The sequence below is a fragment of the Ursus americanus genome, chromosome 5 (genome assembly GCF_024610735.1).
Source record: "Ursus americanus isolate L20-20 chromosome 5, mUrsAme1.1.p, whole genome shotgun sequence".
In the NCBI taxonomy this organism is placed as follows: domain Eukaryota; kingdom Metazoa; phylum Chordata; class Mammalia; order Carnivora; family Ursidae; genus Ursus; species Ursus americanus.
The window spans coordinates 8,224,535-8,251,722 of record NC_142131.1 but is presented as its reverse complement, the minus strand read 5'-3'; the positions used below and the strand labels follow the sequence as shown (position 1 = coordinate 8,251,722).

The 27,188-nt window shown below is 35.6% G+C and overlaps 1 protein-coding gene and 1 pseudogene across 4 annotated transcripts in view; both read left to right on the top strand.

The window, feature by feature from the left end:
- Positions 1–27,188, top strand: part of LOC123799262 (uncharacterized) — a 1,380,163-nt gene that overhangs the window by 34,788 nt on the left and 1,318,187 nt on the right. The window lies entirely within an intron of this gene.
- Positions 17,336–17,929, top strand: LOC123799263 (large ribosomal subunit protein uL1 pseudogene; annotated as a pseudogene).

The following is a 27,188-nucleotide window of genomic DNA, read 5'->3' as shown; positions in this document are numbered from 1 at the left end:
AAATCCTTGATGCTTAGCCTATTCATTCCTCCATTTCCCTACCCCTGGCAACCACTGGTTTTGTTACTGTCCCTATAGTTTTGCCTTTTTCAGAATGTTATATAGCTGGAAGCATATGGTATGTGACCTTTTCAGATTGTCTTCTTTCACTTTGTAATATGCATTTAAATTTCTCCATGTCTTTTCGTGGTTTGACTGTTCATTTATTTTAAGCACTGAATAATATTCCATTGTCTAGATGTACCACAGTTTGTTTATCCATTTACTACTGAGGGACATCCTATTGCTTTCATGTTTGGCAGTTAGGAATGAAGCTGCTATATGCATCTGCATGCAGGTTTTTGTATAGACATAAGTTTTCAGCTCCTTTGAGTAAATACCAAGGACCGTGATTGCTGTATTTGTGTGGTAAGAGTTTGGTTAGTTTTGTAAGAACCTGCCAAATTGTCTTCCAAACTGGCTGTCCCATTTTGTATTTCCACTAGCAGTGAATGAGAGTTCCCGTTGCTCTACATCATAATCAGCATTTGGTGATGTCAGTATTTTGGGTATTGGCTGTTCTAATAGGCTGCCTATTTTTGTAAATATATTTTATTGGAGCACAACCCTGCCCAGTTGTTTATGTATTGTCTATGGCCGTTTTTGCACTACAGTGGCAGAGTAGAGTGTGACAGAGACCTATGATCTGCGAAGACTAAAATATTTACTCTTTCCCTTTACAAAGTATTTGCCAACCCCTGTACCACAGAGTTGCTGTTACCATATCTATTCTAGGTATGGCTGTTTTACATCAAGCTGACATTCAGAAAATATTTTCCTGTTTCTTATGACCCTATTAAAACTCTTGCGATATATTAGTTGTTGTGGATTAATCAAATCTTGAATAGACTCCTGAGGCTTAATATTATTTTTAAAAATCATGCTTTAGGAGTGCCTGGGTGACTCAGTCAGGTAAGTGTATGACTCTTGATTTTGGCTCAGGTCATGATCTCAGGGTCATGAGATGGAGCCCCGCATCCCTGGACTCCATGCTCAGTGGGGAATCTGCTGGAGATTCTCTTTCTTTCTCTCTCCCACTATCCCCCCTACCCTACTCTCTCTCTCTCTCTAAAATAAATATATCTTTAAAAAATCATGCTTTATTTTGATTTCTAGGCACATATCTTTATTTCTTAGAAGTCCTTTTTTTTAAATCAAAATAAAGTTATTTCCTTAAGTACATGAATTCAATTAAGGTTTATTTTAAATATATATTTTGGAAATGTAACATTTTCTTTTAGCATTCTGCTGTAAATAGCAATTTAAACCCACGAGGCTTAGTGGTTTTTGAAGCAAATTCACGGGTGAGGACTCCAGAGCTGGTATAGCAGCTCAAGGTGGTTGTGAGGGGGGCGCCTGGGTGGCACAGCAGTTAGGCGTCTGCCTTCGGCTCAGGGCATGATCCCAGCGTTATGGGATCGAGCCCCACATCAGGCTCCTCCACTGTGAGCCTGCTTCTTCCTCTCCCACTCCCCCTGCTTGTGTTCCCTCTCTCGCTGGCTGTCTCTATCTCTGTCGAATAAATAAATAAAATCTTAAAAAAAAAAAAAGTTGGATTCAGTTGAAAAAAAATTGGTAAACAATTGAAAATAGACCAGAATGAAGAAGTGGAGATTCATGGGATGTTTAAAAAATATGGTCTATCTCAGAGATAGCACATCCCCGAAGGCTTAACTCAAAGTAACTTTCTCCCCAAGCAGCTACCAGAAAATCCCTCCTGGAAGTGATGATGCTGATGAGAATAGTCATTAACATCTTACAGCATTTTATAGCACTCCAGTCTATAATGCCCTTTCTCAAAATGAAGCTCATTTGATTTCACGGTGTGTCTAGTAGGTATCTTTATTTCCCAAACTCCTTTATAATTGCCTGTCATTGCAATATTCTTCTATTAATCCTTCTTTATCGGGGATGTATGTCCAAGATTCTAATTCAGGAAGTAGGTCTGGGATTAGGCCCCCGCTCCTTTTCTAATCTTCCTGATTCTAACATGTACCACCAGGATCAGCTTGTGTGAAACATTTTATATGCTGTTTTGCCTGTATTTATGTTCAAGTTTTATTTTCCCAACTGAGGCAACAATTATTAAATGAATTATAAGGCTAATAAAAACAAAACATATCCCTAGAATAGGAACCCTAGAAATTAAAACTGGACATTGAAATTAAAAAAAAACCTCCCATTTTTTCAGAATTTTTTTTTTTAAAGATTTTATTTATTTATTTGACAGAGAGAGACAACCAGCGAGAGAGGGAGCACAAGCAGGGGGAGCAGGAGAGGAAGAAGCAGGCTCATAGCGGAGGATCCTGATGCGGGGCTTGATCCCATAACGCCGGGATCATGCCTTGAGCCGAAGGCTAGACGCTCAACGACTGAGCCACCCAGGCGCCCCCATCTTTTCAGAATTTAATTCAATTTAATTTGACCACTCTTGAAAGTATGTTAAGTGTTGCATAGACTTCCAGGCTGAGTAAAACATGGCCCTTGTCCTCAAAGAGCTGGCAACTTGGGAGGTGAGATAAAACAAAGCAGAATATTATCACAAAAGGAAATTCTCAGGCTAACTGAGAATTATTACAGTTACCCTAAAGAGGCTATCAATGGCCAAAGGAATAAGAAAACAGTATAACATACTTGATACCCAAAGCCCACTGTATGATTTACAATATACTTTTGATGCCTGTATGAAGAAGTATGACTTCTCTGTCTCTTGTAATGTGTTAGAATCCAGGAGAATCTACCTTTTGTGGAAAAGAACCAGACATAATAAAGAGGGGAAAATAAAATGGCATCCAAGGAAAGTGCAGATTGCAAATGAAGGCAAGTTTAAGTAACCAGTTGGGAGTTAGAAAACTGGAAAACAAGTTGATAGAAAGTGGGAGAAGATTGGGGGTTAATTCTAGATGACAGAATCATACGCGCCTTGCTGAGGTTTCTATGTTCTCCCAGGAGATGTTCACCAACAGTATTCTAGGTGCATATAAAAGGCCTGTGACAGGTGGACAACTTGGAAATAGCTACAAAAATATTGGGGGATGTTAAAGTTAATTGGATAATAAATAAAAAGTTATTTTTTCAATGCAAAGAAAGAAATTCCTGAAGTGTAAACGGTGCTTCAATGTCGAAAATTCATTTTTCCTTTTAGTAATTAATTCAGGAAGGGTGTACGCCGTATAGCTGTGTATCACAATTGATCACTAGGCACTACACGATGCTATTGTCTACTTGTACCAACTAATGAAAGCTTGTCATGCAGGGTTTTTTCCTAGTGAAGAAATCTCTGTCAGCTTTGCTAAAATGTAGATTTACTGTCAGGCCCTGTTCTTTCAGGCTTTGACTTTATGAGGCTACGAATGTCCTCAATCCTAACAGGAACCCATTTGGTATTATCTTTCTGGATAAGTGGCTTCCTTTTCTTTGGATTATGGCCTGAGGTTTATTGGGCTGAAGATAGTACTACATTAGACTTGTGTTCTTTTGAGGCAAATACAGTGTGTAAAGAAAGGTGGAAAAATACCTTGATGAAGAACGACCACTAGGCATTATGCTTTTGAAAGTGCTTAGCCTTTCCACTATATGTAATGGGAATCAGGATTCATCCTCTCAGTTAATAATTAGTGAGTATTTGTTACAGACCAGGTGGTATTTTAGATGTTACCAGTACAGTGGTGAATAAGCCAGGCCAGGATTCTAAGCTAACCAAGTTTATTAAACAAGTGAGAAAGTACATGAGAAAGAGAATGATTATTGCTAAAAGAAAACAAAACAAATTGATGGGATAAAAAGTAATGTGGGTCAGAGTCAGGTGGTGATTTAGGTGAACTGATCAGGGGAAGCCTCTCTGATGAGAGGACATTTAAGAACTGAATGACAAAGATAGTGGCATATGAGGATCTGGGACTCTAAATGTTCAGCACAGGGAACCAAACTAACACATCAATGGCTGGATAGAAGGAGCAAGGCGATAAGTGTGAAGAAGCTTGTTGGGCATTTCCTAATGTTGACTTGGTAGAGATGTCCATGTAAGCCATCTTTAACGAAGGTTTCCATTAACCAGGTCTTATTATTTGACATTCTTACTGACATCCCTCTAAAACATGACCTTTAATTCTGAAAATACAGACAATTCTCAACTATAAAAAGCCAAATAAGTAATTAATATTGTTCTTATATTTATACTCTTTTTATTTGCTCGGAGAAAAAAAAAATTCAATGGCAATTGAAGGTACTGCTTAGAAAAATTTTCTGAGCTCTAATCTGCTTAATATCCCAAAGAAGGAATTAAGACCACTGCTAATTTGGCGCTTTTTAGGAGTTGTCCTGAAAATAAGGAATCCTAGTAGCAGTAGTTTATTTATAATTTTTCCTTTGCACTGTTTGGCCTTTAGGGAGGAACAGAAATAACCATCTTAGCCCATGCAGATTCTGAGCACACTATTGTAGATGAGAAGCCTGAAGTCATATCTAGGTATTGTGGCTTATACAGATGATTGAAGGCACTGGGTACCAACCAAGAATTTAAATGTAATATAGAAATATTTGTTAATGCAGTCAGTATTAATCATAATTTCTTAATTGTAAAAAATAAGCTTGAGTTATTATATTTGAGACATTTTGCCAGATTTATATGTATGTATGTATATATATGTAGTTTGAAATATGCATAATTTCTCACACAGAATTTTTACTTAGTTCTTTTCATTTTACAAAGCAGTATTACCCCAGTTTGACAGATGAGGAAACTGAAGTTTAAAACCTTTTTTTTCCTTTTTTTTTAGAGAAAGCCAGAGTACCAGTGGGGGCAGGGGGAGGGGAAAAGGGAGAGGGAGAGAGAATCTTAAGCAGGCTCTGTGCTGAGTGCAGAGCCCTACCTAGCTCATGACCCTGAGATCATGACCTGAGCCAAAAATCAAGAGTCAGGTGCTTAACAGACTGAGCTATCCAGGCGCCCCATGAAGTTCAAATATCTTTTTTTTTAAATAATAATTTTTTATTATGTTATGTTAGTCACCATACAGTATTTCCTTAGTTTTTGATGTAATGTTCCATGATTCATTATTTGTGTATAAACACCCAGTGCACCATGCAATATGTGCCCTCCTTAATACCCATCACCAGCCTATCCCAGTCCTCCAACCCCCTCTCCTCTGAAGCCCTCAGTTTGTTTCCCAGAGTCCATAGTCTGTCATGGTTCATTCCCCCTTCTGTTTACCCCCCCCTTCATTCTTCCCTTCCTTCTCCTACCAATCTTCCTGCTATTTCTTATGTCCCATAAATGAGTGAAACCATATGATAATTGTCTTTCTCTGCTTGACTTATTTCACTTAGCATGATCTCCTCCAGTCCCGTCCATATTGCTGCAAATGTTGGGTAATCGCTCTTTCTGATGGCTGAGTAATATTCCATTGTATATATGGTCATCTGTTGAAGGGCATCTCGGCTCCTTCCACAATTTAGCTATTGTGGACAATGAAGTTCAAATATCTTAAATGACTTGAACATGTTTATAGGGCGAAACTAGGGTTGGAATACAGCTGAATTTGGAAATTTTGATAAAAATGAAGACTTTTATTCATTTGTTTTCTTTGTTGTTTCTACAAATCTGATGAAAAGTATAAATAAGTTACCAGGGGAGAAAATTTGTTCAACCTTTTAGACAACAAGCAGTTTTCTTGTTTAATCACATAAAATTGACACCCAAAAAGCAAAATGATTTTATATTATATAAAATTGTGTTTTGTGTTATTGAAGCAGAATTGCTAAATAGTTATTGGAAATGTTATATTAATCTTGTATAATTGTTGTGGGATATAGAGTAAACGAATGTTTGTGAGCACCCACAGTATTTCAGGATGTATTGTCCAAAATTCTTTGTAACTGTTGTCTTCTTTAAACTTGCTCCTTTTTATGGACAAGAAATCTGAGGTACAGGGAGTTTAACTTATGCAAGTAGGAGAACTGGGCTCTCATGGCTCCCAAGCACAAACCTGCCATATTACTCTTACCCTTGTAGCTTGAAAGTATTAACATTTCTTTATAGATAAATAATTACGATCTTTCACTTGTTCAGGTGGGGCTTCTTTTGACCTTGTTCTAAGTAGTGAAATTTATCCTGGATATGATAAAATCTACATTTTTCTTTTACATTTATAAACTTTGATAAACATAATTTTTTTACTCCATTTCAGGAAATGTTGGAAGATTTCAGGCCACTAGTATCACTTAAAGTTAACTAAAGTTTATTATGTGGACGCGTTAAAGTTAGATGGCTTTGTTATTATTTATCATACAACCTATTGTACTGGAGCTAGATAATAGCATTTGGGGAAAATAGAACCACTGATTATTTGACATGTTCCTGTACAAGGACTTATAGTTCAGGATGAACTTCATTCCTAATACTGCTTTTGATTATTTATAGGTGGGTTGGGCTTCCCGTTCCCAATGCTGCAGAGTAACACCTCTGGTGGGAGAGTGGTAGCTGCAGTTTTGAAACTTTGTGACACAATTCATCACTGGGATTTAAATTTTCAAAATTATTCATTTCAGTTTCTACTACTGGAAATATTTTACTTTAATTAAAAACGTTCAATCCCCTGTAGGTCTCATATGTATAGACTTACTAATCCGTATACTTAGTTCATGGCTTTGAGTTACAACTTGTATTCTCAGTGACTAGATTAGTGGTTACCAAGAAAACTAGCTACTAAATGTAACTGGTTTAGTATAACTCAAACAGTATGTCATAACAATGGTAAGTCAGCATATCATTTTGAGATACAGATAGTATGTTGAAAAGAGATTTCCCATTGAGTCATAGAAGCTAAGAAATCAATGCTTTTTTATGAAGAAATATTTGGAAAAAGAAACCAAGCCACGTAGATCTGCCCTGGTTTTATTTAAGTAAAATGAATGTTCCCTTATATAGAAGAATGTTCCCTTATACATTTTCAGTCTTGTTGAAGTGGTAAATGAGAAACGGTGTTTCACTGTCGAGATGTATCTTGCACATTTGATGGAAAATTACTGAAGAGAAGCAGTCACATTTCAGAGTCTCAAACCTGTTAGAACTAAGAGCAGTTTCTCTCCATGGAATTGTTATTGTGAAAAAATAGGCTAGCTTATAACACTGGGGTGCTTGATTTCAAGTCCAAGTTTATATTGGGCCTTCAACAAGGTGTGGAACTGTAATAGGATGTGGTGGTTTGATATAAGGTAGTTTATAAGTCTGATCCTTAAAAGCCCATGACATCTACTGAGAATTCTCTGCTCTGATTTTTCTCAAGTAAGAAATGTATGTATGGAGGTCATTGTTAGACATTCTGAGTGGTTAAAGAAAATAAATATGAAACAATTACTACTGTATGGGAACATTTCCTGAGTGTCTATGCTACAATATATCTCTGGCATGTTTGAATTGTTGGCAAAAGAAGAAAAAACTACCATAGATGTATTGATACCCACAATAACTTTGGGACAGTATTGGCCATATTTAATTATCTTGTAGTATAGCTGTTCTACTCATATTGTTTTCAGAAAAGAGATAAAAATAAGACCAATTATGGGGCGCCTGGGTAGCGCAGTCGTTAAGCGTCTGCCTTCGGGTCAGGGCGTGATCCCAGCGTTCTGGGATCGAGCCCCACATCAGGCTCTTCCGCTGGGAGCCTGCTTCTTCCTCTCCCACTCCCCCTGCTTGTGTTCCCTCTCTCACTGGCTGTCTCTATGTCAAATAAATAAATAAAAAATCTAAAAAAAAAAGACCAATTATAATAAGACCCAAGTCCCCTGGGGTTTTCTCTTCAGTGGGTATGATTTCAGGGAAATCCCAATTTATCTGATTTAATGTCTGCGAGAAAGTAATTCCCAGAATACGAATAGTTCTAATACAGATTTTTCATTGCTTTACAAAATCCTCAGTGTTTCACCATCTTTAATTACTGCCTTGCTGACGTGTGAATGAAGATGTTTAGTGATCACAGCATATGTCCTAGGCAAGCTTACTTTGGCAGGCCCCATTCCTTACTGTATCACATTCTAATTTCCATGCACCTATTTGAATGTATCACATTAGATTGATTTTTTTGATGTAAAATTTTTAGATATTTTTATTTTAAAGGAATAAATTCTTTATTTTGCTCTTAAGATTTAATTTTGTTGTATTTGCAGATGAGCCAAGTAACAGTTGACACACATTTCTGTGGACGTTATTTGTACATTTATTTATTTTTATTTTTGGAGCTGATGATAAATAAATTTGGGGGAGGGGGCTCTTGGAAAGCTCATAGTTCCTAGGTTTTGTGCTTGCAATACCTAATGCAAAAAATGCCCCTGGCTGTGCAAAGCTGGTCTAAACTACTACAATTCTATACAGAAGTCTAAGACAATCATTGCATAGCTGATTTCATGTTTCCTATAGTAAAATTGGTAAGTATTTGCTTCCACTTTTGTAAGGAGTGATGTTGAAATGCTTGGGCTTTTTGAGACAAAATATGTCACCTTAAGGATAGTATAATTGTCAGAATCCATAAATCTGAGGTGAAACTGCTACATAATATAGAACAAGTATTACTCAAATACCAGTTTTCTAATCCAACAGATAAAATGATCGTTGGTTAATCACATGTATACATCCACACACATGTATGTATGTATAACTTTTAAGATGACCATATTGTATGTCTTTATAAAAAGGAGACAGAAGCCTTCCTACCCCCACCTACACTGTAGACACTGCAGATTAAAAAAAAAAAAAAAGGTTGAACCTTGTGGATCGAAGATGAGGCAGGAGATATAAAAAGGATTAAAGTTAAAATGAAGATAAATTCCTGAAAGCAAACAAAGGCATGAGAAAATGCAAAAAGCTTTCAAGGTTAAATAGAGTGATAATCTCAAAAGCCAAATGAATTTAAAGTTCTATTCGGTTTTATCACAACCTTTCACAAATAAGACCTTAAAGAGATACCTGGGTAAATATGATGAGCTGCTGCCGTAGTTCACCACAGGAATACCGTATCTCTCATCTGATTCCCTCTTTCTTACAGTTTTCCCCCTATGTAAAAAAGTCTCAGTTTGAGACCATTTTAATGAATTACTGATATTTGGGTCATCTCAGTACAATGTGTATTTTGTTTTCAAATCAAATCATTGGCTCCATCCAGTGCAGGCACCATTTGTTAATTAGAGAAAGAATATTTAAGTTGTCTGAAAATGGTTAACACCCCGGTATAGAGTTCTGTGCCAATGTGGCTGAATTTTGTGTTTAATATCTCCATAGAACAGCTAGTTTTACTGAAGATTTCTTTCTCTTCTCATTAATCTTTTCCTGTATACTTGCTGAGGGCTTTTGACCTGGTCACTCAGGGACTTGCCAGCCAGCAGTTGACCAGTATGTGTCCTTTGTTTTGTATTCTGGATGATCTGGTGGGTCATCAGGTCACTGCCCAACTGTATTAGAAATAATAGCTGTAAGTTAAATCATGGTGAGCCTTTAAAAGCCCATAAAATGGGTAAAAACCATTTGATCACATGTAATGTTTAAGAAATACCCTGGTAGAGGTTTGATGGTGTGAAAAATGACAGGTGCATATACTGCGACTAACCCTGTCCACGGACTCTTATTTTATACCACTGCTGAGTATTTCTAGTTTCAACAATGCTAAATTTGATTTTTCAAATATAAGTTAATTGGAAAGGGGATTACAGTAAAGATAGTATAGAACATCTTCATTTGACTGCTAACATTTCTTTATAAGGTCACACTGTGCTTCCTGCAATTTCAAAAAGAAAGTATAGATTGTACTTGCATTGCTTGACTGTTTTCTAGTAGAAAGTATACCATGTTGTAAATTTATAGTTTAAGAATATCATGGATAAGAAAAATATCATATCCAAAATTAGAATTTGTGGAAACTAGAATGAATAATGTATTTATTCAAAAGTTGAGAAATGAACCTTATTTCCCAGTGGAATGTGCAGTTACTAACATGGAGAACAAAAGAATAATAGTTAAAGTTCAAGACAGCAGAAATTCAAGGAAGACAGGCTTTTCAGGTATCTTATTACTTGTTAGAAAGGACTAAGCCTTTGAAAGTAGGACACTGAAGTGAAAAAGTAAATCTGTAGGAGCTCTAAGTAAATATGTGATCCGCCATTATCTTTTTGATGTGGGGACTGGGCCAGAAAGTTGCTACGTACTGGTAGCTGCTAGCCTTTGGTGGAGCCAGATGGGAAGCAGTTTCCAGACAACTGGACTAGTCTTGCTCTGAGAAAAACATGGTGGAGACTTAGTGGGGTTGGGGAGAGGGGAGGGAGAGCACAGATAAGATTGTAGACGACAACAGTGATACTGAATTCTGGATCAATTAGAAGTGGCAAGGTATGGGCTTATGAAATTCTAGATGATTTATAACAGTGTTTCTCAGAATGCTCCTTGGCTGCCTGGAGGTACTTGAGATGATTTTAGAAGGTATATGGGCACAACATTAAAAAACACTGAGCCACATAGAAAGAAAGTCACCTTCTTTGCATTTTTTTTTCTCTAAATAGAATAAGGAGGGAAAAAACTCCTCATTGTGGGACTAGTGTGTCCTTAATAGCTCACTAACATCTGCTGATCTCCATATTTAATAACTGAAAAGCAGGTCTTGGCAAACCACTGCGTCTAGCTAGAGGTTTATGGTGTTTTTTGCTGACACATACTGATATTTCATTTACAATAGAAGTAGACAGATTTTTAAAGTAAATTTATTTAAGTAAAAATAATGACTCCATTGAAACCAAAATATTAAGTGTATGAGAGTCTAGGTGTTATAAGGATAATACATAAGTCATGACAGCAATATGCAAATGAAGGCAGTTTGGCCAATATCGATGGAGAGAGATGGTCCTCTTATTTATGAGAGATGTTGGAGATATTTGGCCAGCCAGTACATGCTAAAGCTTTCCTGTGCATCTCCATCTTCTTAGTGGTCAGGACTCTACTTACTGGGAAGAGATAAAAAACTTCCCATGTCAAAAACTAGGAAAAGCAATCAGATGTTAAAGTGGAAGCTTGGATAGACATCCTTACAATAAAAAGGTGACTTAATACTATTTTCATCCCCAGACACTCATACTTCATGTTTGTACAAGTTAGCTTGCAGCAGTAATGTTTTTGGTAAGAAAATGGGGAAAACACTGGCTTTTCTATTGACTTTTAAAAACATATGCACTTTATTATACAGGCTGAGTATTTAAAACGTATTTGGTAATACTTAGTTGAAGAATAATATAGCTAAAGTTTGGGCCTTAAACAAAAATCACAGATACATTCCCTCATCTTCAATAAATCATAACATAAGCATTTGTTAAAAAATATTCCATTGAGGGGGCAGTGATTCTTGAATGGTCTGGGATGGTACCTAGGAATCCAGAATGGAATGTATTTGGCAGGAGTTAGTCTCCTTACTCTGACTCTCATTTGCACTTTTCTTACCAAACCAGGGTCATCTAAGAAATTAACACTCACAAATTATATGACTTTTCAGCAAGAAACTAACTCATAAATTTAGAGTTTGCCACTTAAGTGGACAGTGAATATAAGTGGATTATTTTATGGAGGCTTTGAGGCCTCTAATAACTTTCTATAAAGATTCCTTGATATATTAAGAGAGCTTTTACACAGCTGATTTATTTACTGCATGCTCTTTACCCTCTGCACCATGGGCATTAAAAAAAAGGCCTTGAGTGCTAACTAAATCTAGAAGTGGCTGAGTTGAGTATGGTATAGAAAAAAAGTTGAGTTGAATGATAAGCATCTAAGAATATTAAAAAGAAATATTTCTATATCCACTGGGCTCTACTAGTAACAGATTGATTCAAAGCAGATCTCAATAGGTTATAAGGTAGTATTGGCCATTTTCATGTCCACCCTCAGCCCTGAAATTGCTTTCTTTTCCGTGTACTTTGCTTTTTTTTCCCCTAAACACTCTTTGTTCTGTATTGCAGTTAGTGGTGGATGCATCGGTCTTCTTTTGATAGGTTTTTAAGCTCTGTATCTTATATATCTTATTCAGCTCCCAAGACACTGTCTTACTGATAGTAGCCTTTCAATCACTGCTTTTTGAATTAAATCCTGGGAACTGTTTAGCCTGCATCAGGAAATAAGCAGACTGCCTAGAGCCTCAGATGCCGTTCCAGTTTTACCACTTGCTACCTGAGTGGCCTTGGAAAAGTTACTCAGTCTCTTTAAGGCTTTGTTTCTCAACCTGGGGTAATAATAGTACCTGTCTCTTAGACCTGCTGTGAAGGTTGAATAAAATTATTTATGTGAAGACTTAGAACAATGTCTAGAGCCATATACAGGATACATATAGGGGAGTCAATACTTTTGAGATATTTCATTTTGGTGATGATATCCCAGCACTTTTTTCGGAGACTACTTGAAAGAATTATAGATTACAGTAGTAGAAAGAAAACTGTATTGAAATCCTGGAGTCTAGATTTTCGTCTTGTTTCTATTGGTATTTAGGAAACCTTAGCCTAAGATTTCATGAATTCAATTCCTTATTTAGAAATGAAGGTTTTTGGACTTGATGTCTCTAAAACTCCTTCCAGTTTAAAAGTTTTATGGTTATTATCCTGTTTATTCTAATGGAAGGGCATTTTAAAAATACAAGTTAATAGGTGAACTTTTAGGATATTGCATAATCTGTGTATGATGATTTGTACTTGATTAAAAGTTGAAAAATAATAAGGTCTTATTGAGACCACAACAATTAAATAATCTTTTAATCTATATAAACCTCATTTAAATAGTGAAAGTAAGATGTATGTTTATTTTATAGGATTTAACATTTTTATCTGCTTAGCAAAAGTTGAAGCTAAGCAGATGATTTATCAGGTGAAGCGATTAAACCAGATATTGGTAGAACTGAATAAAATGCTACACAAACTTAATGAATCCGTCCTTTTCCCAGGGGCAGTTTACTAATGCTTTGGTGACTTCTTTGGATCCATTATGCTTCTGTCTGGATGATTGCTGAATGGTTGAGGTGTTCTTCTGTAGTTGTCTCCGTGACTTGGGTTCCAAAGCAAATTGACATTTAAATCTTGATGACTGGAAAGTAGAAATGACCCATTCCACCAGGTTGTCCTTGAAACCCTGGATTCAAAGAGATTACCCTGGATCTTTCATGGTTCTGAGTCGCAACACATGATTGATTAAATCTTCTTTTTACTCTAAATACCCAGCAACTATAACCCTCTTCTTTCCGCTCTGTTGAGTTTTGAAGTGATAACATTTAGTGCTATCTCTCCTTCCTCGGGCTCCATTCACTCTCCAAACCATTGCAATCCGATTTCTGCCTTACCACTTCATTGAAACTGCTTTAGCAAAAGATAACACTTTCAAAATTGTTAACTTCAATGGATATTTTTATCCTTTTCTTTTCTTTTTTTTTTTTTTTTACTTACTGCTTTAGATGATATTGCTACATTCTCCTTCTCTAAACTTTCTTTAAACAAATATACTTTCTATGCTGTGTGCATTCACAACTCGTTTTCCTTTCTTACTGACTGGTCCTTCTTATTTGAAACTTTGTATTATCTTTTGAACCTAAATTTTATCCTTTCTCATATACTCAAACTTAAAAGAGCCTGTGAGCTCTACTTTCAAAAGGTACTTGAATCCTACCAGTTCTTGTTACCACTCTAAACTACTATCATTCTCTCATGAATTAATGGTACAGACATCAAAACAACAACAACAACAACAACAAAAACAAAAGCCTGTTTTTGCTTTTGCCCCATACAGTAGATTCGGTAGGTAACAGCCATAGTAGGTTTATTAAAACATAAATCATAATACTTTGCCAATCTAAACTTCTACTGGCTTCCGATACTATTCAGTGTAAAATTCCACATAATGAAGGCTATGTAATGTTCATTGAGGCTCTACTCCATCTGGCTCCTTATTCTCTTTCTGACATCACTTCCTTCTACTTTCTCCATTTGTAATATTTTTCATCTGTACTGACCCCATGTTGTTTTCCAATCCAAGCACACTCATAACTCAAGACCTTTGCATTTGCTATTTCTTTTTCTTGGAAAGCTCTATTCCTAGATATTCATATGACTCACCTTCTTACTTTAGATCTTTGCTCAAAAATCACCCTAAAAGCGAAGCATTTCCTAACCACGCTGTATAAAATAGCAATGCTCTCCTTCCTCCAGACCTTATTTGATTTTTCTCAGTTGTACTTATCTTCATCTTATTATACTATTGGTGGCAGCTAGATATTTAGTCTTGACTTTTCTCCGAAGCTTCCTGAAAAACTTTTCTACTTAATTGTCCTACAGACCTTTGAATGCACATGTTCAAAACTTAAGCACATTTTATGCCCCAGAAATACCCATCTCTAACCTGAACAAAACCTTTGGCATCATGCTTCTATGTAATTATTCATATTCTTTTCCCACCTGTAACACTCTTTTTCACTTGCTAATTCCTACCCATGCTGCAAGATTAGATTTCATTTCTTGTAGTTTTTTATTAGCATGATTTCCACCCTTAGAATGGTTAATTGTTCCTCCTCTCTCTTTCTATAACACCTTGAGCTTATCTTTAACCACTGTATGTATTGAATTATAACAATTTGATTTCTTTAATTATCTCTCTTCCCTAATAAACTATAATCTCCTTAAGGATAGGGGTTGTGCTCTACATATCTTTCTGTTCCCAGCACCTTAGTATTGTCAGCATAGAAGGCACTCAAGGAGTATTTGTTAAACTGATTAGAATTTTAAGAAAATTACTAGCCCAAAAGGGCAGAAGAGAGGAGAAACAGGAGGAAAGAAACTTTGTGCCCCAACCTGGTTCATTACCAAGATTAATCTTTATGCAACTCCAAAAACTTGGAGGCTTGGGAACTGGAAGTAGGACATAGGGGTAGAATAGGATTGGCATGAAATGTCTACCTTTGGCAACAGATGCACTTGAAGAGAGGAAAGATTAAATAGAGGTAAAGCAACAAAGCCTCCTTCTCTTAACAGTTTCACAGCACTGCGTCAGGTGGCTTGCCCAGCTTTAGTAGTCCTGTTGCGTAGTGGTAGAAGGATAAATTACACAACAGTGAATTCTTAGATCCAGAAGCATCTTGGAAACAGAAGGAAAATAGAGAACAATGTTATGTTTTGGAGAAATACCACGAATGAACCATATAAATAACAGACTTTTAGTATATTTTAAATGTATACATAATTAGATAATTGATTTCCTTTGATGCATGGCTGTTTTCTTATCCTTCTGCGCAATGGCAAATATTAAATAGATTTTGAATTAAGGCTTAGAGTAGATAATTCAGTGGTTGATGTTTCCATACCTAGTAATTACAGAGTTAGAATAGAAATCTACTTCTGACTCCAAATATTTGCTTTTTGTTTAATCTCTTGCTTCTTCAGAAAGAAATGTTTCCAAAGACACGTATTCAAGTGCTGGCTTTCCTCCTTACTAATCAATCACTTAACTTACTGGATTCAGTTTTCTGATTTTTGAAATGAGTGTAATAATATTTGTACTACCTAGCTCCCAGTGTTTTTGTGAGGCTCCAATGAAAACTATAAAGTGCTACATGGAGGTATCATTTTTAAGATCACCATAAAAATAGGACACTATCTAATTGGTTTATGTTGTCATCTCATTTAAAATTATATTATTTGATGTTTGACATACTAAAATGACAAACAATATTTACTTTAACTAGGCTAATGTTATTTTGTTATAATTACTTCCAGAATGAGCAATATGCTTGATAGATTAATTATGAATATATTGAATACTTTCTCTGAGACGGTGTTCACACTCAAAAACTCAGGGTCCACACTCAAAAGCCAATTATGATGAGCACATATTCTTTTGTTTCTGCTGGTGGCTTATGCTTCCTGAATGGATTCCAAGAAGGAATCATGTTATATTGATTTCCTCTTGTAGCAGGTTGTTGTATAGCCAGCTTGGAATGTATACATGATTGTAGGAGTTCATAATATTTGTTAAAGGAAGCAGATCTATCTTTAAAATAAGCACTTTTCAGAACATTTTTTTCAGGAAAAAATATTCTAAGTTTTTACTAGCATATTAAGTGAATTATCATATAGGTCATTCATTTACTAATTCAACAAATATATACTGAGTAGTTATTAAGTGCCAATGTTTTGGACATTTGGAAATATCTATGAACAAAATAGAGTTTCCAGCTCTTGTTTCAGTAGGGGGAGACAAACTTTAAACAATAAATATAATAAATGAGTATATTACATAGTATGCTAGAATGTGAAAATTAATATGGGGGAAAAAAAGGAAAGCATGGTATCAGGGATCTAAAGGCTGAACTTACACATTCATTCAGCCAAATAGTGAGTATTTAAGTACAACTGCAAAGAAGGTTGTATCTAATTCATACTGCACTAGCTGTACTTAGAGAAATCCAAAATCTAGCTTGAAAACATCAGCAAAGGTGGTGATGATATGGGGAAATGAGGCTAGCTAACAGATTGCTAGTGGGTGTGTGAATTATTCCAACTTGTAAGTAACATAATCTGACATTATCTATTAAATTTATAATGAACAACTATTTCACCAACTTCTATGAATCCAACCTACAAAAGGAAACATCTTAGTAGATAAGAAGTCTGAGGGTGTTTATTCCAGCATTTTCTGTTGTTACAAAAGAAGGAAAAGGAGGTGATTGGGTAGGAGCCAATGCACAGCTAAAGTGGAAGATGAGCATGCATCTGAATATTACCAAACATTTAATGATAACCAAATTCATGAATATTACCAAACATTTAATGATAACCGAATCCATGAAATTTCGTGGATAATACCAGAGAAAACAGAATTAAAGCACAAGTAGGATTTTAAGGAAGTATAATTTATATTCTTAAAGAGCTAAAAGAGGCTAATGCAACTGGGAAACAATGACAGGCTTAAAAAAATTAACTGATTAGAGGTCATTAAAATAAAAAGCTCAATAAATGGGCTGAGCAGTAGAATAATCAGAGATTAAGATTTAATTAATGATTAAGTAGATTGAACAAAGGAGCTTACCTAGAATTCAGGACAAAAGACAAAAAGATGAAAAATATGAAAGAGATAATTCATTTAGGTTCAAAAATTGCTATGTTCATTTAAGATTTCCAGGAATCTCTGGTTATTGTGGAGTGAGGCACCATGAGCAGCAAAGCCTCCTGTGACACCCTGTTATGAGGCCAGGAATCAGGGGGTGGGGGAGGTGGGGAGGTAGGTCCTGTGTGGCAACCAGGAAGTTTTTGGAGACTCTGCTGAATGTTTTTGGAGATTATGGAGCTGCAGATCATCTTGAAGAACTCTGACCCTCAGAAGGACAAACCTTCTTGGTCACCATCAGGCTTAAGTCCACTCCCTGCCCCAAGTTCTCTGTATGTGTTTTGGGGGATCAGCAGCACTATGATGAGGCCAGGGTTATGGATATTCCCCACATGGACATTGAGGCACTGAAGAAACTCAGCAAGAATAAAAAATTAGGAAGCTGGTCAAGAAGTATGATGTCTTTTTGGCCTCAGAATCTCTGATCAAGCAAATCCCACAAATCCTGGGCCCATGCCTGAATGAGGATGGCACATTCCCTTTCTTGCTGATCCACAATGAGAACATGGTGGCCAAAATGGATAAAGTGAAGTCCACGATAGATTCCAGATGAAGAAGATGCTGTGTCTGGCAGTGGCTGTTGGCCACTTGAAGATGACAGATGATGAGCTTGTGTACAGCATCCACTTAGATGTCAATTTTCTGGAGTCATTGCAAAAGAAGAATTGGCAGAATGTCTGGGCTTTGTAAATCAAGAGCACCATAGGCAAGCCCCAGTGCTTGTATTAAGGCACAGCTTAATAAACTCTAGTGCTACCATTAAAAATGACAATAGTAAATAATAAATAACTAAAAAATTTGCAGGAGGAGAAAAGATTCTGAGTTAGTACCTGTACCTATGTACTAGTATACCTGTATATTCTCAAACATTGATTATTTTTAATTTAAACCTTTTTTTTTTTGCAAATCCAATAGGTTAAAAATTATGAATGGGATTGAGGTTGAGCATCATATTCTATATGGAGTAGATATATGTGTGTATATATATGTATTTTTTTTTCTTTCCCTCCGTTACCTATTTGTGACCTTTGACTTTTTTTTCTATTAAATTATTGGTTTTTAAATATATAAACCTTTCTATGTAGGGGCTAATCATCTTTTGCCCATCATGTATGGTACTAATACATAATCTTAGTCATTTAAAAAATTAGTTACGATATATTTCGTCTTCAAGATTTTCCCCCATTTATTCAAATGTCACTATTTTCTTTTATGTTTTCTGAATTTTATGAGTATTTTAAAAAGTATCCTCTTTTGCTTAGTCCCCAACCTAATCTATATTTTATTTAACTCCTTTATAGTTTACTTTTTCAGTTTTAGATCTTAAATCAATTTGAAATGTATTTTTAATTACCATATGAATTAGGTAGTTCTCATATTAAGTCTGTGTGTATGAGTTTAAAAATTTGAGCTCTCTATTATGTTCCATTCATTTCTTTACTTATTTCCCTCCTAGTACCATATTGTTTTAGTTACCAAATCTTTATATTTATAACTGGTAGTAAAAGTGATCCCATGTTATTCATTTTTTCCAAACTTATCTTTGCTATTCTATATTTACTCTCTAGAAAAACTTAAGAATCTATTTGTCAGGTTTCTGTATGAATTATAACTTTTTGTTTTAAAATAAAACAAATATGTAACACCATAAAAAATATATGTAGCTTAATGAATTAATATAATGTGAACACCCTTATAGCCACTACCTGAGTAGGAAATAGAGTTTTGTCTGCCCTCCTAGAATCCATCCATGTGCCCTTTCCGAATTCCAGCTGCCCCAATGGAAACCACTACGTTGATGTTTATACTTATCACTCCCTTGAGTTTCTTTATTAGTTTAGCACCTGTGCACATCAGGGTGCTAAACTAATAAAGAAACTCAAGGGACTGATAAGTATAAAAAGGAAGAAAGTATGGGTGTTTAATTATTTCTTGTAATTTACCAGTTTCCAAGATACAGAATTGATTTCCAATCATCATGGAGAGAACTACTGGCTTTTTTCCCTATCATTATAAGCTCATAGATTTAAATGTGTTGTGATATATTCAGTCTCTTGGCATTATTATTTTTCTGAAGCATATGTTGTCTCACTTTTGTCCAGCGGGAACCTCTTCCATTTGGCTCATGAGCGTTTAGACAGGATTCTGGTAGTTTTTGATTGCTGCCTTTCTCTACTCTTAGTCTTGTTTGACAAGAATTTCTGGCCTTATCTTGTATATTTCCCATATCAGTCCTAAAATCAGCCTTTTTCCAAGAAATCAAACTCTGGATTTTTCAGTGGAAAGTTGGATTTCAAGCTTAAAATCTGGGTATTAGGGATGCCTATTAATGTTGGTCTAGTCATTGTTTCTAGGCATTTTAATAAAACTAAGTTTGTAGGCAGAAGTGAGAAGGACACAGAAATGATGTATCTTTAAATATATACATATCCAAAAATAATATATGAGTTTATATTGATATTTTTCAATAAATTTATCTACTGTGGGGTTTTTATGTAACCTCTTCTCAAGGACATAGGAGATGATAGAATTAGAATTATGCCATAATTTCTTATTTCCTTTACCTTGAATTATACATACAACAGCCTTAAAATGACATTACTAATATGACCATTATCAACATTAGTTTGGAATATAGTTATAATTAATTTTTGTATATGCTATTCACATTCTTTGCTCATTTCATTTTTTAGTAGTCGAACTATAAGGTTTGAGTATATAACAGTTACATACTATATCCTTTTCCTTTTAACTTGATTCATTTAGTTTTAGTTCTAAATGTAATTATAAATGTAATGCTCAGTCATCGATGCTTACGTTGATATTTCTGTAGTCATTTTGTTTGCCAGAATTCTTTCCTTAGTAGATTCCTTAGGAAGTGCTCATGAGAGCAGTCCTGAATTCTTGAACGTTGGTAATAGTTTGTCTTATGCCCTTTATATTTGAAAATCAGTTTTGCTGGCTATGAAGTCCTTGAGACACATTTTCTGTCATTGAGATTCTCAAATATATTATTCCATTTTTTTTCTGGCACAAGGCATTGCTGTCAAAGTCCAATGATAATCTAATTTTATTTTTCTTATAAGATAGATGCTTTTAAAAAAATGCCCAAAGATATTTTTTCCCTTTAAAGTTCAGTAATTTTTTAGACTATACCTTAGTGATAGTAGTTCCAAGTCTGTCAGGTACATGGGTGCTCTTTTAATACGTAGTTTGAAATCTTGAACTCAAGAAAGTTTTCTTGTATATTAGTTTTTGGTATTTGTACTATCCCCTTCCTTTGCTTTTTTTGTTTCAAGGACTCCTATGATCTATATCCAAGACAATATCTTCAGTGTTTTATCTCTTCAATATTTGTTATGTCCTTCCTTCTAAGCCATTTCTGTCTTCTTCAGAAACTTCTAAGATATAATTTACATAAAGTAAAATTCACCCATTTTAGTGTACTGTCCTTTGGATTTGAAGAAATTCAGTAAATGGAAATGGTGTAAATGTCATCACAACCAAGATATAGAAATAGCTCCAGCACTCCCATCCCCCAGATTTCTCTGTACTCCTTTGTAGTTGAGAATTTCCCCCACACCAATCCCTGGCAACCACTGATATACTTTCTGTCTCTATAGTTTTGCATTTACAAGAAGGTCATATAAATGGAATCATATAGTGTGTAGCTTTTTGAGTCTTAGTTATTTCATTTAATGAAATACATTTAAGATGCATACATGTTGTTGCATTTATCATAGTTTGTTCTTTTATTGCTGATTATTGAGTAATATTCTAGCATGTGAATGTACCACTGTTTGATTCTTCATTCCTCAGTTGAGAGACATTTGGGTTGTTTCTAGTTTTAGGTAATTATGAATAAACCTATAATAATTTGTGTATGAGGTTTTTGTGTGAACTAAGCTTTTATTTCACTTGAGTAAATACATGGGCATGGGATTGCTGGTTGATATGGTCAGTATGTATCGAGAAAGGCTTCTGCATCTAGAAAGAATGAAGCTGGTGTGAGGAGAGTGGAAGAGCTGAGTGACCTAATGGTGTTAAGTTCTTGGTCTCAATTTTTCCTAAGGTCCAAATGCTTCTTTGTTTTCCCCATAACTGGGTAGTTCAGTTTTAGATTTCATAAAATAAACTAATGTACTTTGGATAATTCATTTTTGTCCTGTTAGGCAGTTCTAAATATATTTCTGATGTGTGCAACAATGTAAGACTTGTTGTATAACAACCTTTTGTTGAACATTTAGAGGGAGCTAGCCACTGTGCTCAATCCTTAACATGCATTTTATAATTTGTGCACTGAGATTATCTAGCCCATTGTACATTGGTTGCAATGAAAATTTAACTCATTGTTATGAAGAAGAGAGAGGAGGAAAAATGAAAATAAATGACCTCATGTGGAACTGATGTGTTCACTGAAGGGTTAGATACTTGCTGTCAGGCATTGCCTGGATTTATTGTTTTGGAGACGTGCACTTTTGATTACAAATGACTTTATTGTTTAGTACAGGCACTTTAATGTTGACAAGTCTACCTTGCACAAAAGAACAAGCCACATTGCTATGAATTCACACATAAATATGTAGATTACTTCTTTGGTGTATATATTAATAAATAAAATATTCATGAACTATAGCCTTAAAATGAGAGATTTAACATCATGATGGTTAAAATGCTGTGCTATTTAAACCATTAGTTCTAACAAGATCCAATTTACTGGTTCCCTTTGGAACAGATTTTTAAAATATAAATGATATAATATACCCCTCAATATGGCCATGACCTTTATTGAATAATTTAAGATATTTTGATTTTCCTTCTGTTTTGGGATGAATGTTGTCTTTTCTTGAATGAATTTATAAGGATACATATGATAGGTGCTATTTGAGCAGACCAGATGCTTTGTGCTTCTGGAGTCAAGAAGAGAGAGAGGTCAGTTTCTGGGCTGGAGACTCATGGAAGGCTTTGTGGAGAAAGTGATAGTGGAATGGGGCCTTATAAGTTATTTGTGTTCGGAGACCACTGGTGCCAAAAGGAATACCTTTATTTATCTGTATATAATATACTAAACTGGTGTTCTGGCAAAAGATTCACCTAAAAAAAGTAATTAAATTTCTTTTTCACAGTATTTTGAACCTATAGTTAAAATCATTAAATTCATATGGCTGGATTCTTGACTAATTATTAAAAGAAAATCATGCCCTCTTTGATCCTATTTCCTAGAATAAAATTATTCTCTTATCTAATTCATGGTGAAATTTTTTTTTTATTTAGCCATAGTTCTATATTGCATCATTGTAGTTGATTGACATGAGTTCCAGCAAGAGAGTTATTTTTAAATTTTCATGATCTCCTGGAAAAATAATAGGTCATTAAAAATGAACATTATTTATTCAGTAGAGATCAAAAGAATCAATGTGGTCACTCAGTAAAATGTACTTTTGGACTTAAAAATGACTCAAATGGATTTTTAGAGTAATACAACAATCCAGAATGCAATAAAAGCACAATTCAAAACAGGAAAAATCATCATGACATTTAAAGGCAATAGAAAAAATAATATATAACCTATTTGTAATTGATTACAATAGGACCTCTGACATTTCTGTGTACTAAGGGGCTTGTTCCTGGAGCCATTGCTAATAAGCAGGGAAGTATTGCTGATTATTTATGAAACATTTAAGAAATAATGGTTCATACTTAGCATAAATTCTGAATTAATGTCTTGAATAATTGTAAACTATATAGCATTATCAACCTGATATGCTGATATACAGGGATCACTATAGACACTTGTGAACAGACGTTTTCTTAATATTTACAAGATGTTGAAAGATTTGATTGCCTTAACTGGAAACCACAGACATTTGCTAACAATGTTTGCGTGTCCTATAGTAAATGTGGTGTTTTATATGTGGTACCGTGGTAAGCATCACACAAATGAATTTAATCCACTATGCAGTTTTTATTTAGTAATATAATAGACTACATGCTTTGAAATGCTTGTATAATCATTGATTGATTCCGTTAGTCTTCAGATAAAATCAGTGGGGCATGCGGTGGCCCCAGACTGGGCAGGTGAACTTCTTTCACTTTATCTAACTCGCAATATTGGTTCCAATTTTTATCTTTTTCAAAGATTTTATTTATTTATTTGAGAGAGAGAGTGCATGCTGTAGCAGGAGAGCAGGGCGAGGGGCAGAGGGAGAAGGAAACTCCCCGCTGAGCAGGAAGTCTGACTAGGGACTTGCTCAATCCCAGGACCCTGGGATCACGACCTGAGCTGAAGGCAGACCCTTAACAGACTGAGCCACCCAGGCGCCCAAGTTCCAATTTTAATATATGCCATGCCAATAAAAAGTTTGGGAAGCTCTGAAAATAACGTTTATTTTTCAATAATTATGTGGAAGATATTGGTCTCAGAACCAAAAGTGATTTAAAAACAACAAAATATCTTATGCTATTAGAAGTATTTAAAATCTAGGGGCACCTGGGTGGCGCAGTCGTTAAGGTTCTGCCTTCGGCTCAGTGCGTGATCCCGGCATTATGGGATCGAGCCCTACATCAGGCTCCTCCGCTATGAGCCTGCGTCTTCCTCTCCCACTCCCCCTGCTTGTGTTCCCTCTCTCGCTGGCTGTCTATCTCTGTCAAATAAATAAAATCTTAAAAAAAAAAAGAAGTATTTAAAATCTAATGTAAGAGAAATATGTAATGAATAAAAAAACACAGATTTGTTATTTCTTTTTTAATGAATTCCATTAAAATCCATGTATTGGATTTACATTCCATTGGAATCCATGTATTCCCAGTCCCCATTTCCACTAAAATGGAAATCAATCATGCCAAATCAAGGTAACTTCCAATTTAAAGCTGTATCTTCTGGATAAACTCAGGCAACTTCAAGTCTCCTTTCCTGCTCCTCTTCCCCAGGAGGCTCTAGGTTCTTAGGTCCTTTCATATTTTCATGACATTGGAGGGAGATAATAGGTCTGGGGTTGCTATCTGCTGGAATACCTTGCCATCTGTTCTGTCCGTGTCAGCAGAGTGTAGCAGAGTGTAGCATTCTGGGAAGTTCATTCTGTGCTGTAAGCCTCCCCAACCTCACTCTATTTCTTCTCATCCCCTTAACCTTCAGGGACACTATATCTTAATTTTCATTTCTTTCTTTCTTTTTTTTTTTAAGATTTATTTATTTATTTATTTGACAGAGAGAGAGAGAGACAGCTAGTGAGAGAGGGAACACAAGCAGGGGGAGTGGGAGAGGAAGAAGCAGGCTTCCAGCAGTGGAGCCCGATGTGGGGCTTGATCCCAGAACGCCAGGATCACGCCCTGAGCCGAAGGCAGACGCTCAATGACTGAGACACCCAGGCGCCCCAATTTTCATTTATTTCTGTCCCTGACTTGGGCAAGAGAGTCTTCTCTGATTCTCTCCATATTCCACAGGATTCAAGGAAGGATGGTGGAGTGGGCACAAATCTCAAGATACTTCTCTGTCTATGCCTGTCCTGTTGTAATTTATACTCAAAAGTGGTGGCTCCATATTGGCAAGCATCACACTACTAGGCTGCCTGTCTCCAAAATCCAGACAAGAAATGAAATTTTTTTTCTGCCTTCATATTCTCACGAATGTTTGGTGGTTTCTGTAGACTCTGCTTCTCTGGGTTTTAAGCTGTCAGTGGGAAAAGAAAGAGTCTGGTACAACAGTTGAACAGCTGTGCATAGCTGCCCTCCCCCAGCCCTCTACAAGCTCTTCTCTCCATATCACCCATGAACATACCAAGGTTCTGGACAACTGGACTTACATAAGCATATTCCTCCCCCACCCTAATATGGTTTATAATCTAAACTAGTATTCTTCAAATTTCTTTTTGATAGAAACCCTTTGTGAGAGATACATTTTCGTATCAACTCCAGAAATCACACACTTACCTTAGCCTTAATAACTGCAGTGTATTCTGTTCTAATTCATTAGGGAACAAACAAAACAATGCTGGTCTAGACCCAGGAAATTGTTTTCATGACTTCTCTGTGGGCTTTGAACACCAGTTTGAAAAGCAATGCTATAAACCTTTACTCTGAGATCCTTCTTACTCCTGAAAAACAAAACCAGATTCTTAGAATTCTAGTAGACATCGTCCCTTTTCAAGTGGCTGAGTCTTGCAAATAGAAAGAGCTTTGACCTTCAGACCAGTATCTATGCTATATGCTTTAAAAATCGATTTGAATTATTTGTTTTGATCTGGGTACCCCACTTTCCACCTTTGACAAGGAATATCTCTCTGGGTATCTGCGCAGACAATAGTAAGAAAAACGAGGGAAAACATCTACAGATTTTATCCTGCTACAATAAATACGACAGAGAACCACAGAATTTTAAATTTCCAAAGAAACGTAGATTAATTTTCCCAGCCAAGCAGTTCACAGAGGACACTGTTATTCAGGGGGATTATCTGACTTGTTCAAGGCCACAGAGCTTGTTAGAGGCACAATTTGAACCCTTGGCTGTTGACGGTCATGTGATCATTTTTTCCACCTAACACTATTTGGCCTTTTCTCAAAATTAGAAAATTGGTCGGTTAAAAAGTAATATAAAGTACTAACATGGAGTGGGGGCTGATTTGCATCATGTATTTACTAATTGTTAGGGCTTTTTTCTCTTCCTGACCTTAATGGGTCTGAGGTTGAAGTATTCATTGTGTCTGATGCAGTTCCTAATTTTATATATTCCCTTTCTCTTTTTCTCTTTTGCATCATTCTTAGGGTGTTGAGGGAAAAGTGAATACTGCATTTACTTTTGTGGGGTCACTATTAAGCCTTGGTGTTAGAGAGCCTGACAACTCATGTACCATAAGACAAACGTTTGGGGATTAAACTGGTAGTCACTTTGTTCTTTGGCTGATTTACCTGGTAATATAGAACCATCTTCCATTCAACTCTTCTTAGAGAAAACATATTTCATACACTGACATATAGATATCTGGATAGTTTTGATGATCTACATCAGGGATCAGCAAAAAGAGGTTTATTTAAAAAATATGTATCTAAAAAGAAACATGTCAACAACTCTTTTAGAAAGTGCTTTGTCAATGTGTCAAAGATCTTTGAAATACACACCAGTATTTATTTCAGAGTTATGTCTAATCACAGAATATTATGTTGGATACAACTTAAATATCAGCAGTAGTAAGATGATTAAGTGGATTATAGTACTTGTGCAAAATAAATTATTGTATAACCCTGAAATCTGATATTGATGAACAGTGTCCATGACTGTGGGAAATGTTTTGTGTTTTTAATTTTATAAAGGACATATAAAATTGCAACCTCAGTATGAGATTAACTATGTAAAAACAATTGTATAGAAAAAGATTAGAAGGAAATAGATGAAGATAAAATAATAATTATCTTTGGGAGATGGAGTTACAGTGGTTGTACTTTTTCTTTTCCCTTCCAATCTTAATTTTTTTCTTCAATTATCATGCACTACACATACTTAGAAAAAAACAGTTTAAAAGAGGTATTTTACAAATACGTAGTATCAGTTCAAAATGTTGGAAGCAGGAAAAAAATCTCAAGTTTTGAGTTTCTATGGATTTTTAGGTTGCGTTTGATTATAATGTTCAAAAAAGCTTTGTGAGTTGGGGCTGTAGCACAGTTTTTTGCATGAAGTGTCCTGAGATGTAACATCAGTGAACCACAGCCACTATTAGTAATGTGCAATATGAAGAAAGAATATGTTGAATGGAAAGAACATCAATCTTTAAACAATAGGTGGAGTTATTATTTAGCATTTCGAGTGGGCCAAGGTGTTTGTTTATCTCCTGCTGCTATTTATAATTCAGGACTGCTGTTATTTGATCCAGAGTAGAGGAGCACGTGGAAAAGAGAAGAAGAAATGAATAGCTCCTCCACGTCCTCTCTAAGGAAGCTTACCTGCAATCAATCCTGCCCGAATGAGCAGCAGCTACAAATGGGTGTGCTCTCTTGA